This window comes from Myodes glareolus, chromosome 8 (assembly GCF_982192425.1).
Source record: "Myodes glareolus chromosome 8, mMyoGla1.1, whole genome shotgun sequence".
Classification (NCBI taxonomy): domain Eukaryota; kingdom Metazoa; phylum Chordata; class Mammalia; order Rodentia; family Cricetidae; genus Myodes; species Myodes glareolus.
In genome coordinates, this window is record NC_142033.1 from 16,484,756 (window position 1) to 16,500,949 (window position 16,194).

The window sequence follows — 16,194 nt, forward strand, 5'->3', positions numbered from 1 at the left end:
GAGATTCTGAACTCCTCGGGAAATCCCATGTGTGGACAGAGCTTCCTAGCTCTGTCAATTCACTGCTTTGTTCAGGAATTTGTGAGTCATGGGCCAAGCACGCTGAGGTTAGAACTGAGCCAAGAGAAGGAACTCTTGACGGCTGCTGAGCCAGAATGACTATGAAAGATTATTCAGCAAAGTTTTCTTGAATGTACTCTACAAGAGAATTCAAGAGGAGTGGGATTCATATTCAACTCATGTTTCAAAGAGAAAAACACCAGGTGGTCAGGTGAGAACAGGATAGTAGTCTGAGGAGGGCCTCTTGGGCCGTGAAGAACAGACTATGTTGTCTTTACCTCTATGGAGAGAAACATGAAGAATGGGGGGGAGGAATTTTTGGAAATTATCCAGGTAGAGAAGCAACCTAGATTGGATACTGAAGACTGCACAGGTTATACCATGCCCAGAAGTGAAGGGTCTATGGCAGTGGTTCTCAACCTGTGGGTCATGACCCCTTTGGAGAGTAGAACAACCCTTTCACAGGGGTTGCCTAAGACCATCGGAAAGCACAAGTATTTAAATTACGATTCATAGCAGTAACAAAATTGCAGTCATTACGTAGCAATGGAAATCATCTGGTTGGGGGTTATCACAATATGAAAAACTGTATTAAAGGACCACAGCATTAGGAAAGTTGAGAACCACTGGCCTGAACCACACCGAGAGAAGAGTGTGAACAAAGACTCATCAACAAGAATTTGCAAGGTTAAAGTTGAAAGATGGAGGATGGTGTCTTAGAGTTTCTATTGCTGTGAAGAGACACCATGGCCACAGCAACCCTTATAAAGAAAAATATTTAATTGGGCCTGGCCTACATTTTCAGAGATTTAGTCCATTATTTTCATAGTGCCAGAAGCATGCCAGCATGCATGCAGACATGGTGCTGGAGAAGGAGCTGGGAGTTCTACATTTTGATCCAGCAGCAGCAGGAGACTGTGTGCTACATCAGGCATAGCTTGAGTACATGTAAGACTTCCAAGCCCACCTCTACAGTGACACACTTCCCCCAATAAGGCCACACCTACTGCAAAAGGCCACATTCCCTAATAATGCCACTCCCTATGGGCCAAGCATTCAAACACATGAGTCTATGGGGCCATTCCTATTCAAACCACCACAGGCTATAACCACAAGACAAATTATCTCTCCAAGTTGTTTTTGGTCAATGTTTTTTTTTTAAATTTAATGTCCTTTTTTTTATTAATCTCATTTCTATTTTTTTCTGCAGACTATTTTATTTATTTATTTTTATTTTTTATTGCTTTATACATAATACCATTCAAAACTTCCACTTCCTCCTCCTCCTCCCACCTCCCTCCCACTCCCCCACTCCTCCTCCAGTCCTAAGAGAGGGCAGGGCACCCTGCCCTGTGGGAAGTCTAAGCCCCCCCCCATCCAGGCCTAGGAAGGTATGCATCCAATTAGACTAGGATCCCAAAAAGTCAGTACATGCAGTAGAGACAAGCCACCACCACTGGCTTCTCAGTCTGCCCCAACTGTCAGCCATTGGTCAGTGTTTTGTCACAGCAACTGAGAAGCAAATTAGAACACTGAATATCAGCCAAGAGAGTTAGATATTATATGGACAGCTCCAATGACTCACCATGTCAAATATTTGGGGTCATCTTTTAACCAAAAAGAGAGTTCATTTGTGTTAATTATAATTAATCAGACCTGTGCTCCTCTAAGAGGAAAAGACTTGAGGGATGGATACCTAGAGAGAGAGGGGGAGAAGGCTCCCTGTAGATGTAGGTTGAAGACATCTGGGACCTGTAGATCGGAAGGAACTAATCCCTCCCCCTGTCCATTTCTAATTCATGGTCTCTGGAATTGTGAGAAAATAAGTTCTGATGGTTAAGCCAGCAAGCCTATGGTAACTCGTATGGCACACCAAGAAAACTAACAGATTCTCCAGTTCTTTTTCTCCATGTCATAGAGTATTACTTTCATTTTCTGTTTTTTGAGAGAGAAGTTCTTTAAATAATTTTTGTTGTTGTTAAAAAAAGTGGAGATAACAGGAAGGATATGTGGGAAGTTTGAAGGGGAAAGGGAAGGAGGAAATGATGTACTATGTTATAATCTCAAAAACTAAGTATGTATCCTGAAAATAGATAGCTATTCAGATACTATTCAATGGCAAGAGCATCACATGTGTGATACCCCTATATAAAGGGTATTTTGAGGATATCTCTCATGGTTTTAATAAAGTATGTAGTCCAATAGTTCTTTTATGCCACCATTAATGCTCTATTTTTAGTTGTAGAATTTTCTTGGTTTTAGGAAATACTAGGAAACTTAGGTGGGATCTGATCTGGAATTCCTAATACTATTTTAAAACATTTTCTATGCATTAAGAATTATTTAAAATATAAATATCATTAAGATTAAAACCATGGATAAAAAACAATCAAATTGAAGGTCGTATGTATTGCAAAATAGCAAGTTAAAATTTAAGCACAGTGGAGATTAGTTAAGAGACCAGGGAGTATTTTCTGTCCAGGTTCACTCAGGTGCGGGTACAAGGTGCAGGGTGTGTATTGGATTCTGTAAAACTTCCAGTAACTCCGTGCACGGGTGAAGGCACACTCCAAGCAACGTGGCAATAATACAAAAGGCCTCGGCAGCACTCCAGTTCCAACCTCTCTCCACAGCCAAGCATGCTAGCTTGTGAAACTCAGTTTCCCTGCAGTGTTGCTCTTGCTCTCTGTCAGTTTCACTGTGTCTAGCACTGTGCGAAGAAAGGCACATCTTCTGATCAATGGGGCTGTTTTGGCCTGTCATTCACAGGCAGAAAGGGCATCTAATATGCTTTGAGACCCAGTTATTAGAATACGTTCTCTACTTGTGTTCAACTAATGCTGGCAGAAATGCCAAGGGACTACTGTTGGCTTTAGACACTTAGACCTTTGTGGGGGCCGTGCACAATATTTATGCTTTATATGGCATTAATATTTCAACATTTTTTCTGTTTTAGGAAAATATTTTGTAGACCCTAAAAATTTTATCTTTTTGGTTAGGGGAAATTAACACTTTATTTGACTGTGGAAGACTCATTTTATCCTCCCGATTTTAAAAGAAGGTGAAATGTTCTCATGAACCTTTAACACCAATCCTAGGTCTATACTTACTGGGATAAATTCATAGGTAGTTTGATTGGCATTGAATTTTTAAATTATGTAGGTCCTATATAAAGAAAATGAATGACTTGAATTGGTGGAGACATTTAGTCACTGAAGACCATAAATAGATGTGCTGTAAAGCACATATTTTAGTTGAATTTCTAAGCCTATATGTTATAACTTATGTGGACTTATGGCTAAAAAGCCACTGGGGGCCATTCTTATCTATTAACATTGAATCAGACAGCCTGTTTCTATGCAGCGCTCTGTTGGTCGATACCTAAACTATAACTGTGTCCTGTGCATTCTGAAGATTCCTGGAGTCATTAATCATCCTGAGATCTCCGTCTACCACAATATGTGCTTAGCATGAAGTTGTTTTATTTTTTAACCTTCTTTTTTCCTTTATCAGCATCAGACACTTTAAAAGATAAGAGATTCCCTGTGGACTGGTCAGTGTTTCTGCTGATGCTTTCTGAATGCAATGTTTAGGCTTGAGGGAAAGCTCAATGTGTGGAGGAGTGCTTGCCTAGCATGCATATGGCCTTGGGTTAAATGGCTTATACTAAAAGGAATCAAAGCCCCCACAAATTTATCTCCTTATCTAAGAATAATTTCTCCGTTAGTAAATACAGATTTTACTTCCTAAAATAGCATTGTCTTATCACAGTGGGCATTATAAAATCTATTAAAAAGGAAAGTACCGTGTGGAGATTAAATATTAATTTGCCTCGATTGTTACTCAAAAATGCAAGTGGTACTTTTTGCTCAGATAAACTTTTGCTGCGATGCCCAGGCTGGTACAGAGCTCTTTACCTCAGTCTCCAGAGCAGCTAGAACTTGGGGGATGGACCATCATGCCCAACTAAGTGGTATTTTTATATAGAGAAGAACTCAAAATTGTTAATGAGAAAGGTGATTGGTGTCAAGGTTTGACTTAAAGGAGCCCCCTTCCATTTGCAGCCATGCAAACATTTCCTAAAATTAAGACATTCTACCGGGGTTTTCAAAATCATTAGCTCTAATTTAAGGAGCATCTAGCAGGATGTTTTCCTTTGGTGAAATTAGCCTCAAATCAACTGTTTTCAGTACTTCCATTGTGTCAAATATTGTCCAGCGCCAGCTCAAAGTAACACATTCTTATACACTTTTCCACCTCAAGCTGATTAGGAGGTAAAAATGGTCTAGAGAGGATCTCACTGTGAATTTTGTTTTTAAAGATCAAATAAATACTTTCAAAGTGCTTCATGACTTTGCTTCTACAAATGTGGACTGCCTGTGTGCTGCCTTCTGCTGCAATGAATGGAACGGGAAGAGAAAGTGCTGAGCTAGGGAATCTAACATGGTAAGGACATCTGTTTACTCTTGGCCGCTGTGCCCGACTCCGACTGTTTCTAAATTCCAGAGTTGTGTTTGCACTTATTTGACAAAGGCAGCTTCTGAAGAACACACACCCTGGGCAGCTGGGCTGTCTGACATTCCACGAAGTTAATGCCAGTAGGAGAAATGCGGAGCTCCTCTGCTTGCTCTCTGCCTGCCCGCACAACCCGGTGCAGGTATTCATTCTCAGGGCTCTTTTCCCTATGTCTGGATCCACATGTCTTTGGCAATGTAAGTGTCCCGGGCTCCGAAACTGTGAGGCAATCCTCTTGAGATCTGATGACAGGTACCTTAGGAGTCCATGATTTCTATGGCAAAGTACTATTTGAAACCAGAAAACAAGTGGGTTTATTTCTCTTCCTCTTTGTTGTATGAAGTATATTTATAGCTGTAAAGCTCATGAACCACAATAATGACCAACATAGCAAGATATATCCAAGGGCACAGTAACGGCACTTACAACTTGGGGATCCCCAACCACTATATAATTAAACTAAAAGCCCACTCAATAGGAGATAATTAATGTGTATCACTGTCAACCTAACCAAACACCTGTGGCTGATAAAATTATAGACCCTAGATGAGAATCCAGTATTGCCGTTTTCCTAAACCAGTATATTTCATAATTGAATTCTAAAAACCTACCCTTAAATCCACAGATAGGTATAGCTCTAACCCTTATTAAGGAAGCTTCTTTTTGCAGTGACCAGAGAGCACCACAAAAACCGACATGCCAAAACATAGAGAACAGCTGACTTTGGGGTACCCAACCCTAATTGAGATATCTGTAACACAGCCTCTATACCCAAGCCTCAGGGAACATTGTGGAAGACGGAGCTGAAAGATTTTAGGAGCCCAAGGACCAGGAAGTCTGTTGTGAGATCATGTCTTCTATACGTGAGAGGGATGTTGCACCCATGAAATTCAAAAAAGAAAATGATCACCTTAGCAAGATACTCAAGATGGTAACACCAGCAGACACACTAACATGGATGGGTAAATCTCACAAGGCCTCACCCCTGTAGTTGACTTTTTATTATCTCTTTTCAAGAAGGCTGTGCAACAGATCACTTTCCTATTACCTAGTGATTCGAAGCTCAAAGCATGTTAGTAACTTACTAAATTTGTACAAGCACTAACTACTAAAGCCATGCAAATGCGCTAAAGAAAGGTAGAGACTGATTCAAATCAAAGTGTTTAGCTCTAGGTACCATGCATTTATTATAATACCACCTTCCTGGCCCCTGGGCTAAGCTATGCTGAACCATGTGCAGGATAATGTAGATACTATGAGGTCGATACTGGTCAGGATGTCAGTTGTGTTAGAAATTTGGATGACCTTGGGTCCACAGGCATTGGGAAGTTTGCTATCTCCACTGCTACATCCTACTGCTATTTAAAACAGTTTCACGGGGTTACCACTATGGTTAACCAGGGTTTAAAGGTTTGACCGTGTAGTGATTTCTACTGACAAATGGACTTAGCAAAGAACTTACTTATCTAGCTTTGTCTACTTTTTATTTGTATTATACACTCCAGCTAAAGCAGTCATACAGCCATGTGGGGTAATTCTTGGCCTAGAGATATGGTCTACTGTTATCTGTTTGTAGCATGAGGGCCGGTTTGTTAGGGTTTCTGTCCTGCCCGGTACCCCACAACCAGCAACTCCCAAGGAAAATCAATCACACAGAGATCTCTATAAGTTATAAAGCTGATTGGCCCATTAGGTCAGGCTACTTATTAGTTCTTATAACTTATGTTACCCCATTATCCTTGTCTATGTTAGCACACAGCTCAGTACCTTTCTCAGCTGGGCAGCTTACATCTTTCCTCTCCGGTGGTCTGGGCAGAACTGTGGAGGGAGCTTCCTGCTTCCCAGAATACTCCCAATCTCTTTGCTCCACCTCTACTTCCTGTCTGGCTTTCCCACCTATACTTCCTGCCTGGCCAATCAGCGTTTTATTAAAATATGATTGACAGAATACAGATAATTCTCCCGCACCATCTATTTCTCCCAGATAGTGTATAGCCTGGGAGAATTGGATAGCAGCAATAAAGAGGACTGAATTCATAATCATTTCCAATAACCAAAATAACTTTCTCCTTCATGAAAGCTTTTGTCATTGTCCCTGCTACCCACCACACACTTAAAATAGTTGAGGCTAGACCCAGGGTTTCACACATGCTAGATCATGGAGCTGGACCATTGATATATGTCGTCAACGTCATCACCATTTTTTCCCTTCCAGAGTTAAGAGTTGAATCTAGGACCTTAAACACTTAGCTAAATTCACAACCCTTGCTTTTGTGTGCATAGACTGGAGGAGTAATTCTTATCTAAGGAAAAATGATATGCAATATAAGTTTCCAATAAGAAATCCATTAGACTTCTCTTTCTATCAAATGGAACAAGTTTGCCTTCCGAAAACAGGTTAAAAAGCTGCATTTGATGTTATTTGAAACTATTTCTGATTCTGTCAGTAAACTTTTAAAAACATACAGGTTTCAGTTCTGAACAAATGAAAATTGAATTAGAAAAATATAATTGCTGAAAGTAAGTAATCATCAAATAGGCCAAATATTTGGCGTCAGTTCTTGCCCCCGCTGGGGTAAGGGTAAAGGGAAACTCCCCAGGGGCTGCCTACTACGGGAGTCTGGTGCTATCATCTGCACCAGGAAAAGTGAAAACACAAGACACTCTTCTCTTAATGTGCGTGGTTCAATAATTGCAGCCACTACCGGCAACATTCCCTTCTTTGAACATAAATATGTGAAGAGATAGGAAAATAAATTTTATCCGAGGCATTTTATTTACATGTTAGACGCCACATAAGTTTGCGGCTTGAATTAATAGACCCTGTGCCTGAAGTCAAAAGTAAAAACCTTTCAAACCTAAGATGTGGCCTCTGTGTCTTGGGAGAAGCACATTTCCGTTTCATATAAACTTCCTGTTCCTTATAAATTTATAAATATTACAAGTGGTATAATAGCACAAGCCTAAGACAGCAGGTGTAGCGGTGTGTGAGAGAAGTGTCACAAATCTATGACATTATCTCTGTACTGTTGAGTTTATTGACAATGGTGTAGTGCTTAAATTTTTCTTTCAAGTTCCTCATGGTTTTCTGCTATATAGTAATTTCATAAAAGCAGCCATAAAGCAATACTCTGCTAACAAAATGAAATTAAATGTGTTAAACTTTATTAAGCAGCATATATATTTATTAACTTATTAATATTGTCATGGAACTCTATGTACTTTTTGCACAAACACAAAACAATTCATTCATGTCTCCTTGTGGAGTAGTTTGAGCCTTTGTCAGAGCCCACTGGCCTTATGTGTGACTAAGTAAAATGCCTTCATCAGCTTCACTTTTGTTGCCTTCTCTGTACAGCGAACATTCATGAATTTCACGCCACAGATTCACTGGGAGTGACAAGTGATACAAGGTACAGATGTAATGTTGCCATGGTTGGGAACGGAAACATGTCAGTGTAAAACTGCTTATATTGTGACTGTGTGGTAAATAAAGTCACTCTGTATTGGTTGAAGTCAGCTTTGCCTATTGGAACCCTCTCACCAAGGTAACACGTTCCATGAAAGAAAACCAAAGTTCAGATCCAAGATCCATGCAAGGAATTTTCCAGTCTGTCACAAGGTGGCCCCAGATCCATATTATTCACAACTCTGAAAGAAGAAGGGATTGCAACAAAACTCCATGGTTGTAACTGAGCCTGTAGGGTCTCAGTTAATTATACAGTTGGCTAGAGCACAGAAAAGCAATCTTTACGTGTTTTAAATGGGCAAGAAATCAGTTGCATGCATTTAGAGGTACCTGTTTAAGGCTCTTCTCAGTAGAGGTATAAATAAGTTATCCAATTGACATTCAGTGTTTCAGTTTTAACAGGACTTAGTAACATGCTGATTGGTTGTGGAAAACATGCAATCTTTGCTTTCTACCCTTGTTTATAACAATGATTGTTTAGTTTTTCACTTTGACCGAAAACTTATATAAAAACAGTCTCAAAACCTTGTCCTCCTTATTCTCTTGTACCTGTAATATAAGGTAAGACTGTAGGTTATAAATTTTATGAAGTTGTATCCAGAAAGTTCCAGATTAAAGTCTTTAAAAGATCATTACTGATTTGTTGTTTCTTCCTCTCTCACTTGGACTCTTTAGACTCTTGTTGGGCAGTGGTGGCATATGCCTTTAATCCCAGCACTCAGGAGGCAGAAGCAGGATCTCTGTGAGTGGTAGGCCAGCCTGGTCAACAGAGTGGGTTCCAGGACAGGGTCCAAAGCTACAGAGAAACCCCATCTCAAATAAAAAAGAAGACACCAAGCCTTTCATTGAGAATTTAGTTGTGTGCCTGAAATGTATCAAGATTCTTCTTGCAGAAAAACAAATTGCACAAACACAAAAAATAGAACAGGAGCAAAAGTCAGTGGTTAGTTATAAATCTACCTACCTACAGTCATACATAGTTCTTGATAGATTTATAGACTTGGCATTCTGATGCTTTCCACTTTCTTTTTTTTATTTTCCTTTATTTACCTCACCTTTTTGGTAGTGTTCTTGGTCAGATTCTGAGACTTGCATGTCACAAATGAGCACTCTATCACCAAGTCACATCTCCAACCCTACTATATATGATACAGCTATTATCACCCCTACTTACCATGAGATTGCAGTATTTGCTAAGTCTGTAGTTCTCAGTGTTTGAGTAGGTACTGTTTCAGTCTGCCTTCCTTGAAAGATACAGAGGACACAAAAGATGTCTTCGCCAAATACATAGAAACCTAGGGTATAATTAAAAGTCTAACTAAAAATATACATGATGTGGCTAAAGAGATGGTTGAGTGGTTGAGAGTATATATTTCATGTGCATTTTAGTAAATAAAACTTGCCTAAAGTTCAGAAAGTAAAACAGTTGCACTGATCACCTTGCAGACCAGGCAATGGTGACACACCCCTTTAATCCCAGTAGCCACACTAGTTTGCCATAGAATCGGGCAGTACACATCTTTAACTCCAGCACTAGAGAGGAATCTAAGACGGGAGGAGACAGCTCTCACACATAGTCTCACTCAGAGATTCCTGAAGGCAGGTTTGCCATCTCTGACTGAGGTAGAGGTAAGAGGCAGTGGCTGGCTATTTTGCCTTTCTGATCTTGAGGTTGAACTCCTCCCGACCCCCACAAAGAAAAAGAGTGTACACTGCTCTTCCAGAGAACCTCACTTTGGCTGATTCATAACTTCCTGTACCTCCAACTCCAGAGGATTTGATTCTTCTGGGATCCATGAATACCTTCATTTATGTGTAAGCACCCAAACATATATTCTCTCTTAGTCTTTCTGTCTCTCTGTCTCTCTCTCTCCCTCATTCCCTCGTTTCCTTCCTCCCTTCCTCATTCTCTCTCTCTCTCTCTCTCTCTCTCTCTTTCTCTCTCTCTCTTTCACACACACACACACACACACACACACACACACACACACACACACACTTAAAACTTAAAAATAATAAAAACAAATCTTAAGATATACACATGAAGACAAGAGTCCCAGGTAACCTCGGGTGCTTGGGAGCGGGGAGGGTTGCTGGAAGGGGAGAGGGTTAGGGAGAAGGGAGCAGGGGAGGAATGGGGAATGCTTGGGGGACTGGGAGGGGGGAGGGAGGAAGGATAGATATGGGATCAGGGAAGAATATATCTCAACTAAGGGAGTCAGTTTAGGGTTTACTAGAGACTAGATTATAAATGGGATCCCAGGACCAAGGAGAGATCCTCAGATTGTTCTCTGGACAGAGGAGAGGGTGCCTGAACTGGCCTTGACCCATAACCATACTGATGAATATTTTGCTTATCACCATAGATCCTTCATCTGGCGATGGATGGAGTTGGAGACGGAGATCCACATTGGAACACTGGACTTTACTCCCTAGGTCCAAATGAGAAGCAGAAGGAAAGAAAATGTGAGCAAGGAAGGCAAGATCAGAGGGAACCTTCATTCGACAAGGGATGGCGATACAGACGGAGACTCACATTGGAGCCCTGGACTGAGTCCCCAAGGTCCAAACGAGGAGCAGAAGGAGGAAGAACATGAAAAAGGAAATCAGGACTGCGAGGGGTGCGATCACCCACTGATACAAGGGGACTGATCTAATGGGAGTTCACCAAGGCCAGTTGTCTGGGATTGAGCGAGCATGTAATCCAGCCAGATTCTCTGAATGAGGCCGGATTCTCTGAATGTGGCTGGCCCGGAGTCTTCCTGAAAAGCCATTGACAATGACACTGGGACTTGTTTCCTCTGCATATACTGGATTTTTGGGACCCAGTCTGTTTGGATGCTCACCTTCCTGGACCTGGAGGGAGGGGGAGGAGCTTGAACTACCCAGAGGGTGGGAGACCCTGACTGTTATTGGGGATGGAGAGGGAGGAGGGGAGGGAGTGGGGGGAGTGGGAGGGTGTTGGGAGGAGGGGCGGAAATGGAGATTTTTGTATTTTAATAAACTTTGAAAAAAAAAGATATACACATGAAGGCACAACACAAAGATCAGAGCTAGAAATATATGTCTTGGTATTGCTGAGCTTCAGTGTTCCTGCATCACTCCGTCCCTCTGCTTTTGGACAAGTTCATTATAATGGTAAGCTTGACTCATTCTTTGCATGAGAAGTAGACACACTTTTCCAAATTAGCCTAGAAATTGATTTGAGTATATTACATTTTTACTTTTTATAAAACTGTAATTGCTTTGACAGTCACAGATTCATCTAAATATTTTTACTGTAACTCCCGTATATTACACTTTTTGCCCAGAATCCAGCAGCTGGTGGTATGGCTTTAATTTAACAGTTAATCATATTTTCATAGCAACCACAAGCCTTAGCTGACTCAATCTGGGAATCTCAATCTAGGACTTTGTTGCAGAAACAATTTTCTTAAAACTAATCAAAACCCGAGACTGAACAGGATTCACAATAAATTGTTTTCTCCACATCTCTTCTTAAAAGCCTATTTGTAGATTGAGGAAGGGAATGCTGATGAGTGAAAACTAAGCTCTTTTCTCAGACAGCAGATTGCAGATGTCCTCCGGGTTTTACTTTGGTTTGTCTTACACCTGCCCTTTGCCAGGCATTGACAAACCATATATATTATCTAGAACTCGCGATCAGAATTATTGATAGGACTGATAATATGATAATATATGGATTGAGCATCTACTAGGTGCTGGAAATCGTCTTCAAATTTAAGCCATCAAGTATACAAACGTAGAATTAAAAGTATAAAGAGACAGCATAATACTAAGGGAACTGTCGTGAATGCATTTATTGTCTAATTCATTCAATAAAGCATTTATATGCAAATGGAGTCGCAATAGCATTTCTGTGGGGCTCCTGGCTCCCTTGGTTCCTGTGTTCCTAAAAAGCTGCTACATTGAGCAGATGTGAGTGGAAGAAAAACCCAGAACTTTATGGTTCTCCTTTCCTATCCCCATATCTTCCTTTAAGACCAACAGGCACATACTGTGTTGTGCAGTATTGTAGAGGTGTGTATACCTCTCCGACGAAGACGAGAGAGCATCTGGAAGGAAGGTATGTGCTGCGCTGGGGATGTCTTTGATACAGAAAGTGAGAAAGTGCTCACACACCACGTTGTGACATTGGAAACAATGGAGCCACTGTGGGGTTGTCCTCATGGAGAAGGAGACACCCTTCTCTGTGAGATAATTAAAATTAGCTTGCAGTATACATACTTATCTGTTTGAGGAAGCCTTAAGAAGTGTTCTATTCTTATTCCAAAGGGAACCTCAAAATGACTGTGTTCCTGGGAGTTGGGAAACGGCTGTGTGGCTGAAGCATTTGCTGTGCAAGTTTGAGTGTATGAGTTTGATTTCCTAGAACCCACATAAAACTGGGACACATTGTTCCTATGGGGAAATGAGAGTCAGAGACAAACGAATCCCCAGAAACTCATGGGCCAGTTGGCCTGCTATACTCTGCTGCAAAGAACAGAGACCTCGTCTCAAGCAAGGTGAAAAGTGACAACTGAAGTCCACATGTGCTCTGGCAAGCATGCACCTGCACTCATACAAAGGAATACATACAGACACAACCACACACACCATATATTCACACACACCATGCATACATACACATCCTATATTCATGTATCAAATTGATTTCCTGAAGACAATGCTAAACATTTTCCTTTTTCTGAATTTCTTGATGCATCATGAAATTATAAAAGATGAGTATAGAAATGCAAATCTTATTTTTTTCAAGCTAGAGATGACTGAGAATGAAGAGGTTCCCCGACATCTGATTCAAGATGCTGGAGGCCGCCAGCACCCGAAGGACCACGGAGCAGCTCCAAGGAGCCTGAAAACCCCACAGGGGCTCCAAGGGTAGACCAGTGGCAGAGGAGGAGTCTGCAGAACCCACAGTATCGCTGGAACAACTGAAACGAAAAAGGAGATCTTATGGGAAGATACTTTTTAAAAGTATTCTCAAGAAATCGGAAGGAACGATGGTGGAGCAGAGCTGTGCGCAACTTGAGAATGGAGGATCTAGCGACAGGCGCAGGAGCTCTGCCAGCCGCAGACAAAGAACATGCCTACTGTTGCTGAATAGGGCCAGTCCTCGGGCTGCCTGGAGGTTCCGGCCAGTGGCCCATCCTGCAACAGGGAGCCACAGCCACCTCTGTAGCATGCTCTGCTGATCACCCTGATTGGGCGAGGAGAGTACAGGCTGTGCAGCTGCCTTTGGGCTACGAGAATGATGGTCAGAGATGGTGAGCCAATGGAAGCAGCAGGCGCTGAGGGCAGAGTGGTGTGCAGCAGCAGCCTAGAGTCCTTCCCAGCACCAAGATCACCGGGTAATAACAGAATGTGAGTAGAGTCGAGTCGAGTCTCAGGGATAGACCAGTATTTATGGTTGCTTCAGAAACCAGAAGCTTCGAACCAGATCAAGTATTTGTATGTAAAGCTGTTAGGGATATACACTGTGGGAACACTCCAATGTCACTTCAGTAAATAAATGTGTGATGGAGAGGTGGTAAAGATGGCAGAACAGCTGCGGCAAAGTGGTGTGCAGCAACCTGGAGCCCCTGCAGGCTCTGCCTGGGAGGCCATGCTGGTACACCTGGCTTGTGCTACCCACACAAGCCATACTTATGCCTGTGGCCCATGCCACTGCCGGAGGCCTTGTTGATATCCACGGTCCATGTTACCAGAGGCTGTGTGGATGTCAGAGGTCTGTGCTGCTCCCAGAAACCACGTGTAAGTCCATGATCCATGCTGCCCCGGCTGTGGTGAGCAGAGAAGCTTCTTTGGCAGTGGTCTGATAGCAGCAGACCCACAGCTGTTAGGAATGAGAGACATTGAAGGCTTTTGTGACAACCTGTCTCACCCTCGAAACAGTCTAGACAGGAAAACACTGCAAAGAGTCTTTCATGTGGTGGGGATGCTGAACTGTAGCTCTTCGTGTAGCTGAGAGCTTCTGTCTGGGGACTGTGGGGAAGGACTCAGTTATCTTTAAGGGACTGGCTCCTCGGAGTTTGACCACACTCCAATGAGTTTATGAGCAACAAAAATTGGATTTGGTGGTTTTTTTTTTTTTTTTTTTTTTTTGAGTGGGACTCAAGGGTAGGAGGGTGGACCTGGAAAAAATCAGAAGTCAGTGATACCAGGGTGCATTGTGTGAAATTTCCAAATAATAAAGATATTATGTTGGAAAAAACTAAGTATGGAGAGTGGATGAACTGAGACTTCTCTGCTTCTCTGGATGTGTACACGTGTGTGTGTGTGTATGTGTGTGTGTGTGTGGTGTAAAATACAATTTTTCTTTCTTGCTTTTAATTAAATTTGTTATTAGGCTTGAGAAGCAGTCTTGCCTGAGACAGCTAAGAAGAATTGAAAGAAGGAACTTTTGTCATTTTTAGGCTAACTTGGCTAAAACCGACAAATGAGAAACCTTTTTCTTTTTCTCCCCTCCCACCTTCAGTCCCAAGCTTTTTACTTCTTCGTTTCACTGAGAACTTGGTTGCTGTTCTCTGGAAGGTCACTGCCTACAACCTGTAGCGTTTACCTCACGTCTGCAGTAACAATTACTCATTATCCAGCTCACATCCCATTTCTGCTGCATCCCAGCTATGCACATAAAATACATCGTTGATCGGGTTATGCTTCTTGGTTATAAAATACAAACGAGTAAACTAAATCTTTGACGAAGTATTTTAAGCATAATTTGAAGAAGCAAATGTTCTCTCTGATCAGAAAACAAGTAGGATTAAAGCCTTATTAAAATTACTTATTTTGTTAATATTTTAGTTTAGTTTTATTTTTCAGTTTCATGCATATGCACAATATATTTTGATCATACCCACCTCCAGTTGTCCCCCTCCAACTTCTCCCAGACTCCTTGCCACGTCCCCATCCCCCACTCAACTTCATATCCTTTGCGTAAAATAACTCACTAAGTCCAGTTAGTGTTGCCTATGTCCATGGGAATGATAGCACCCTCTATTAGAGTTTGAGCAACCCAGAAGGGGTCACGTCCCTGAAGAAAACTGGCTTTTCCTCCTCAGCAACCATAAACTGCCAATAGTTCCCTAGTTAGGAGGGCCCCTCCTGAGGCCCCTATCCACCCAGGCTGCAGTGGTGACTGGCTTGATTTTCTGCAGGTCTTCTGAGGCAACCACAGCAGTTGTGAGTTTCTGAGTGCAAGGGCTTTGCCAAGTCTCTAAGTCATTATTTTATAGAAATCTTTCCTGCCTTCTGGCTTTTTAAAACCTTTCAACCCCTCTCACAATGCTTCTTGAGTCTGGTGGAGAAAGGAGTGACATAGATTTTCACTGCTTTCCATAGCCACTTTTGGGTCTCTATGCTAACTGCCACCCACTACTATAAGAAGCTTCTGATGGGGGGAGAATGATTCACTAGTTTATGGATACAGAGACAAATATTTAGGAGGGAGTTTGATGTTGTAGCCAGTAGCAATATAGAATATGTTCTTGGCCAGGTTTATGGTACCAGATATAAAATCTCTTCTTTCAGGTAAAGGTGGTCAGAAAACTGTTGGTTTCCCTCATAAAGGTCATGCAGTTATTGCACCACTGAGCACATCTTTCCTGGCCAGTGGCTACTTCAGCTTACAGGGATCATGTTTAGATAAGAATATTGAAGACTTCTCTCCTCCAGCAGCCTGCAGAGCACCTTCCAGCACTGTCGAAGCTAACTAGAAAGGAGGAAACTTCTAGGCCAGTTCCAGCTTGATTTCACTTTATGTGACCAAAGTGTACCACATGTAGACTACTCCTAAAGGTCATAAAACCACAAATCTAGAACACACATGTACACACACACACATGTGCACACACACTCATATGCATCCCTTCCCTTGCCATGAAATACAAGAAATAAGTTTTGAAGCTAAATCTACCCTTTGCTTGCATCTCCCCTCTCCAATCTGATGTTTCATATGTGTCCTTAATGTGAGAGAGATTTATACTGTGTGCTAACAGAATACTGCTAAGTTCCATTACACATTTGATTTGAATTCATTAAGTTTTATTAAAAGAAATTCACCCTTATTTTAAAAAACAGGTTACTCAGGATGCATTCCAATTATTAAATAAAAGTCAAAAGTGTTCTCTCTT

At 41.6% G+C, this 16,194-nt stretch overlaps 1 long non-coding RNA gene across 1 annotated transcript in view; it reads right to left on the reverse strand.

Moving 5' to 3' along the window:
- The window catches only part of LOC148121102 (uncharacterized), a 49,403-nt gene that overhangs the window by 2,612 nt on the left and 30,597 nt on the right, over window positions 1-16,194 (reverse strand). The gene's annotated exons all lie outside the window — the stretch shown is intronic.